Source organism: Pelodiscus sinensis, chromosome 15 (assembly GCF_049634645.1).
Source record: "Pelodiscus sinensis isolate JC-2024 chromosome 15, ASM4963464v1, whole genome shotgun sequence".
Taxonomy (NCBI): domain Eukaryota; kingdom Metazoa; phylum Chordata; order Testudines; family Trionychidae; genus Pelodiscus; species Pelodiscus sinensis.
The window spans coordinates 5,770,491-5,777,715 of record NC_134725.1 but is presented as its reverse complement, the minus strand read 5'-3'; positions in this window follow the sequence as shown (position 1 = coordinate 5,777,715).

Here is a 7,225-nt window from a genome sequence, read left to right as displayed (position 1 = left end):
GGAGCTGCGGACAGGGGCACTCAGTTTCCCACAAGCCACTGCGGCTACTTTCCCTACCCCCCCTCATCCCGCCCCTCCCCATTGCTGGGCGGGGCTCCTGCCTCAGAGACGGGAGCGTCCGCAGCTGATGCCCCGCCCCCACTCGGGAGAGGAGACTCCGCGGCAACCCCTCCCCCCCAAACTCCTCCCCGCCCCGTGCAGTCTGATCCCCCCCAAACTCCTCTCCGCCCCGTGCAGTCTGATCCCCCCAAACTCCTCCCCGCCCCGTGCAGTCTGATCCCCCCCAAACTCTCCCCCGCCCCGTGCAGTCTGATCCCCCCCAAACTCCTCTCCGCCCCGTGCAGTCTGATCCCCCCCAAACTCCTCTCCGCCCCGTGCAGTCTGATCCCCCCCTCAAACTCCTCCCCGCCCCGTGCAGTCTGATCCCCCCCTCAAACTCCTCCCCCCCGTGCAGTCTGATCCTCCCCCCCGTGCAGTCTGATCCCCCCAAACTCCTCCCCGCCCCGTGCAGTCTGATCCCCCCCAAACTCTCCCCCGCCCCGTGCAGTCTGATCCCCCCCAACTCCTCCCCGCCCCGTGCAGTCTGATCCCCCCCAAACTCTCCCCCGCCCCGTGCAGTCTGATCCCCCCCAAACTCCTCTCCGCCCCGTGCAGTCTGATCCCCCCCTCAAACTCCTCCCCGCCCCGTGCAGTCTGATCCCCCCCTCAAACTCCTCCCCCCCGTGCAGTCTGATCCTCCCCCCCGTGCAGTCTGATCCCCCCAAACTTCCTCCCCGCCCCGTGCAGTCTGATCCTCCCCCCCGTGCAGTCTGATCCCCCCAAACTCCTCTCCCCCCGTGCAGTCTGATCCCCCCCAAACTCCTCCCCGCCCCGTGCAGTCCGATCCCCCCAAACTCCTCCGCGCCCCGTGCAGTCTGATCCCCCCAAACTTCCTCCCCGCCCCGTGCAGTCTGATCCCCCCCCAAGCTCCTCCCCGCCCCGTGCAGTCTGATCCTCCCCCCCGTGCAGTCTGATCCCCCCGAAACTCCTCTCCCCCCGTGCAGTCTGATCCTCCCCCCGTGCAGTCTAATCCCCCCCAAATTCCTCTCCCCCCGTGCAGTCTGATCCCCCCCACCGAGCGGCACTGTGGAGGCGCTACGGAATTACACGTGCATTACCGGCAATGACCACCGAGCGGCACTGTGGAGGCGCTTCGGAATTACACGTGCATTACCCGGAATGACCACCGAGCGGCACTGTGGAGGCGCTACGGAATTACACGTGCATTACCCGCAATGACCACCGAGCGGCACTGTGGAGGCGCTTCGGAATTACACGTGCATTACCCGCAATGACCACCGAGCGGCACTGTGGAGGCGCTTCGGAATCACACGTGCATTACCGGCAATGACCACCGAGCGGCACTGTGGAGGCGCTTCGGAATTACACGTGCATTACCCGCAATGACCACCGAGCGGCACTGTGGAGGCGCTACGGAATTACACGTGCATTACCGGCAATGACCACCGAGCGGCACTGTGGGGGCGCTACGGAATTACACGTGCATTACCCGCAATGACCACCGAGCGGCACTGTGGGGGCGCTACGGAATTACACGTGCATTACCGGCAATGACCACCGAGTGGCACTGTGGAGGCGCTACGGAATTACACGTGCATTACCCGCAATGACCACCGAGCGGCACTGTGGAGGCGCTACGGAATTACACGTGCATTACCCGCAATGACCACCGAGTGGCACTGTGGAGGCGCTACGGAATTACACGTGCATTACCCGCAATGACCACCGAGCGGCACTGTGGGGGCGCTACGGAATTACACGTGCATTACCGCCGGTGACTACCGAGCGGCACTGTTGCTCTGCTAAGGGCCGTTATTTCCAAATAAAAAAGATTGTTCTTAGGGTAGAAATGCCCCATTCCGAACTAAGCCCCTCTGAGCATAGACACTGAATCCATGTCACACAGGAAATGGTATTTCAATGTAAATGTTCTACAGCACAAGCCTTACAAAGTACGTACTCCCCGCAGTCACTCCCAATGGAGTCCCGGGAAGCACTGGGGAGTAACTAACAGCACCTCTATAAGACGTTCGAAATAACGGGCTTGCCTTGTGGATGCTCACGTTATCACTTTTCTTAAGTGATGTATTTCAGAATAACAGGCTTCTTATTTTTTGTGACATGAGAGTTTATTGTTCCAGAATAATGCCATTGTAGAAATTGCTCTTTTTATATGGCAATATTGTGGGTGCTCCACTGTCGCTATTTACAAATAGCTCCTTCCTAGGGCCATTAAAGTAATTACGCTCTAGTGTTTCCTGGAGCTCTAAATCAAGGTAGCACAGCCACTTTAGGGAAGCCTGCCTCAGAGTAATTAAAACCAGCCAAAATATCTGAGAAGCCTTGTATTCTGAAATAGAATATGCTATTCTGAAATTGTAATGGGGAAATGCTAAAACAAGTGTGTAGTGTAGACATACTTTGACTCAAAGTAGCATGTCCTTACTAAGGGAGCCTACCTCTCACAAATTTTGATGCTTCCCTGTTGTGGGAACACACTATTTTGAAAAATATTTTCAAATACTTTAACCCCCAAAACACCTTATTTGAAATAATTCCCCAGTGTGAACATAGCCAAACATTACAGCTACAATGTAATGCTTGGCTATTTCCATAGATCCAAGAATCCCAAAATATCAATCCATGCTTTTCTTTCTTCTATTAATAAACCTTTAGATTCTAAAGGATTGGCCCTGCGTGATCTTGTGGGTAAGATCCAAAGTGTAAACTGACCGGGGATTTGTGGCTGGTTCTTTGGGACCGGAAAGACCCGTTCGGGGAAGGTGAGATTGGTTTCTACACCCCCCTCACCTGTGTGCAGGCCCGGGGCTAATTGTGGCACAGGGAGAGCTGGGGTGTCTGAGGGGTTTTGCTTCTGAGGCTTCTGGCTGGCCACATTGGCAGCTAAAGCACTCAGTGTGACCGGTTTATGGCCTATTTGGGAAAGGCTTCCAGTCTGGGGCTGTAAGGAGCCCCGAGTTTTGAGCAATTCGCCCTGAGCGGACGCCCTCAGCTGTGCCAAGACCTGGCCCGGTCCGTCACAGCCACCTTCCCAGCTCACCTCAACCCTCACCCTACCTTCTCCCCAGTCATCTTTCAACACATAAGGACCCCCTCACCCACCCTCCTCTTCCTCCCTAACGGCCCCCAGCCCAACACGCTCTTGATCAAACAAGTTTTTCCGACACTGATAAACCTCATTCCATGAGGAATAAGCCCTCCATTGTTTCAATTGTTTCCATTTTCTTTTGAAATAATGCAATTGCTGTGTGGATGCTACTGTTGTTCTGCCAGAATAATGTCCCTTATTCCAGAAAAATGGTACAGTGTAGACACACCCTTAGGGTATGTCTACACTGCAGCACTAATTCGAACTAAGCTAATTCGAATTAGTGCATCTAGACCTAAAAACTAATTCGAATTAGCATTTTGCTAATTGGAAACAGCGTATCCACATTGAGTGGACCCTGAACCGAAGTTAAGGCTGGCCAGAACCAGTGCCTGCAGGGCATCAGGTTAGGACTTAGAGTGTGGAGCTGCTGCCTCCGTCTAGCCGAGGGTTGTGTTTAAAGGAACCCGACCCCCACCCCGGACAGACAGTTCTCAGGGTTCCCCACTTGCTTGTCTACCTCGATAAGGGACAGCAAAGCAGTCCTGTCTCGGAGTGCCCACACTCGGCACATCAAAGCACTTGGCCATCAGCCCGGCTGCACTTGCCGCAGGCTGCCATCCAAGGGGATCAATTGGGAGGCTGTCAGGATCCAGGAGGCCCTGCAGGAGAGCTTCCACCCCGAGGAGCCCGCAGAGCCACCCCAGTCCTCCCCATCAGGGGCCCATGTCCCATTCCTCCCTAACCTCCTTCCACTTACCCTTCCCTAGCCCCCTTCCTGATGTAAAAAATAAATGACACGTGTGTTGTTAAATAAAGAGAGTTTCTATTTTTGAAAACTGAGGGGTGGGGATTAACCTCTGGGGAGACTGGTAAAAGGTGGTGGCAGAGGGGAAGAGAGAGGGGAGGTGGAAACCTGGGAGGAGGGAGCTGGAAGGGGGAAGCCAGGGGAAGGAGAAGGGGAAGTATAAAACTATGGTACGCCATATCTTCAGTACTGTGTACAGATGTGGTCTCCTCACCTCAAAAAAGATATTTTGGCCTTGGAAAGGGTTCAGAAAAGGGCAACTACAATGATCAGGGGTTTGGAACAGGTCCCATATGAAGAGAGGCTAAAGAGACTGGGACTTTTCAGCTTAGAAAAGAGGAGACTGAGGGGGGATATGACAGAGGTCTATAAAATCATGAGTGGTGTGGAGAGGGTGAATATAGAAAAGTTCTTTACTAGTTCCCATAATATAAGAACTAGAGGACACCAAATGAAATTAATGGGTAGCAGGTTTAAACCTAATACAAGAAAGGTCTTCACACAGCGCACAGTCAACCTGTGGCACTCCTTGCCAGAGGATGCTGTGAAGGCTAGGACTAGAACAGAGTTAAAAAAAACTAGATAAATTCATGGAGGTTAGGTCCATAAAAGGCTATTAGCTTGGGGGAAGGAAGAAATGGTTGCCCTGGCCTCTGTTTGTCAAAGGCTGGAGATGGATGGCAGGAGACAAATTGCTTGATCATTGTCTTCGGTCCACCCCCTCTGGGGCACCTGGCACTGGCCACTGTCGGCAGACAGGCTACTGGGCTAGATGGCCCTTTGGTCGGACCCAGTATAGCCATTCTTATGTTCTTATCAGTATCAGAAGTGCACCGATGGATACGGAGCACGTAGCTCCGCGGGATCTGGTGCTTCTGGGGCGATGACTTAAAAGCCAGCTCCCCACGCGCACAGGCTCTCACCTCCCCCCAGCCCTTGCTGACTCTGTATTAGAGACAGCAAGGGGGAGGGAAGCGTGTGTAGTTGTCAGGATTAACCGATAAGCCCAGGCTTATCAGTTAATCGTATACACGACTATACGCTAACATCCCATTCACCGAGTGTCACTGTTAACATTTCTGTAACGCAGTAAGTGCATTGCCGGGAGCAGGTACGCCTTGAGAGGCCTCCAAGCTTACCCAGTACATGGAGAGACCTTTTCTCAAAGGCCCAGCTTCTGATGGGTTTGGTCCTCCTTCTGGGATGCCACCGGATGTGGTGGGATTTCACTGAGACTACTTGCTCCACTAGCCTTGGCTGCCTCTCCCTGTTTTGCTGACTTAGGCTCTCTGGCCTCTGGGAGCCCACGCAGGTTGGGAAGCACCAAGTGTAGAAACACAGAGTCTGGAAACAGCTCTATACGGTAAGGCTTAGCTAGAAAATCGTCCAGCACGCAATTGCAGTTCCCCTCCGGAAAGTACACCCAAAATAATATTATCTGACGCGGGAGAGAAATCACTACAATGCAAGCTCATACGTTTGCCCATCCCCTCAATGAGGAGTAACATACGCACAACTTCTCCCGCTCCCCTCCTGCTGTTAGAAATTACACAAACTACATTTGTTTGATTAAAATCTAGCTTTTACAGTTGAGAGATTGCTGTCGTTTATCAAAACAAACTAAAGCACGCATACCGTGTATGGGTGTAGGCATGCATGGAGGAAGGGCAGCGTTAGGAGTGCAGGTTGCCATGGGATGTGGGTGTAGAAAGGAAGAGAAGGGGGGTGGGACCCAATGGATGGGAGCATGGATTGGAAGGGTCTGGAGTGTGGGATGGCTTGGGATGGGGGCTTGTTGAGGAGGAAGAGGAGAGTGGTTGAGGGAGTCCTTACGTGTGGAAGGAGGCCTGGGGGGAAGGTAGTGATGGGGGTCACATGGCAGGCGGGATGGGAGTGTGGGGGGAGGGACTGTGGGTTGGGAAGGAAAGAAACGGGATTTAAGGGTCCTATAGATGGGGGAAAGGTAGGGATAGGGATAGACTGCGGGATGGGGGAGTGTTCTAGGGAGGAAAAAGAGGGGCTGATGGGCCCCGTGAAGGGAGGGATGCTCTGGGGTTGCAGGTTGCTCTGAGTCTGTGGAGAGAAGAAGGGAAACTGAGGGACACCAGGACTAGGGGGTATGGGCTAGGGAAGAGCACTGGTGGGGGAGCAGCTTGTGTGAGGGGGATGTTGAAATGTACTGCGGGAGTGGAACCTCCGCTCGGACTCGCTGTCTCAGCAAACGTGACTTCCCTTCCTAGACCCGAGTGGGCCGTAAGCCGAGAGATTTCCAGACCCGATACTTATCTCCCTGTCAGCGATGGCTGCTCCGCTCCCAGCCGGACGGTTCTCGCTTCGCTTCGACCAAGCTCCCGAGCTCGCTGTTCTCGTTTCCGTTCCATCCCCAGACGGGAGGACACCGGGAGGGTTGACTTCTTATCGCTCGCTACCGAACACAGCAGAGGGGAAAAAACAAACAAACAACTTAGCTTTTCAGTCCGCAAGGACGCGGCATCGCTTCTCCTCCCACCATCGGCCACCCCCTCCCGCTGCCACTCCAGGAACGCGGAGAGAACGGAGGCCTTGAATCTCTATCCATGCTCTGTTGAACTGCCTATGCCCCTTCACCAGTCCCCAAGCCACCAGGCTCCGTGCCCCAGCAGGAAGCTCTCTGCCTCAGAAGAAACATACTGCCAGGACGCTTAAAGATTTCAAAGCACGCACCTCTTACTCACACAGAGCCATGGGAAGGCCGAACGCTGAGGACCCTTCACATGTTCCGAGAATCACGTCCAGTCAGCTCAAGTCCATCTCGGGCGGTTTCTTCTCCGCCCGCGGCCCCGCACTGATTCCTCTGCAAGGGCGGCAGAAAAAGACCAGCGTGAGCTCTCACTCGCTAAGGTCTGTGGCTGGGGGGGGGGGCGACACGCGGCCGGGGAGGGGGGGTCACAGGGGCGCTGCTCCCCGGGGAGGCTGCAGCGCCGGGGGGGCAGGGGGCAGAAATCGCCCCCCCACCTCCGCCAGGGGCCGCCCCGCCGATGTCCAGCCTGGGGCCCGGAGAGAAGCAGGCGGGGGGGGGGGGCTCCACGTCACTGCCAGCTCCCGCCCCGCCCCCCAGGCTCCGCCCCTCAGCGCCCCCCGCAGCGTTTTCCCGCCCGCCTCGTCAGCGCGAGCGTCCCGGGAGTTTCCCGCCCAGCCAGCGCCGCCCGCGCCTGCGCTCTCCCGCGCCCTGTCCCCTCCCCCCTCCTAGTGCCAAGGCCCCCCCCGGC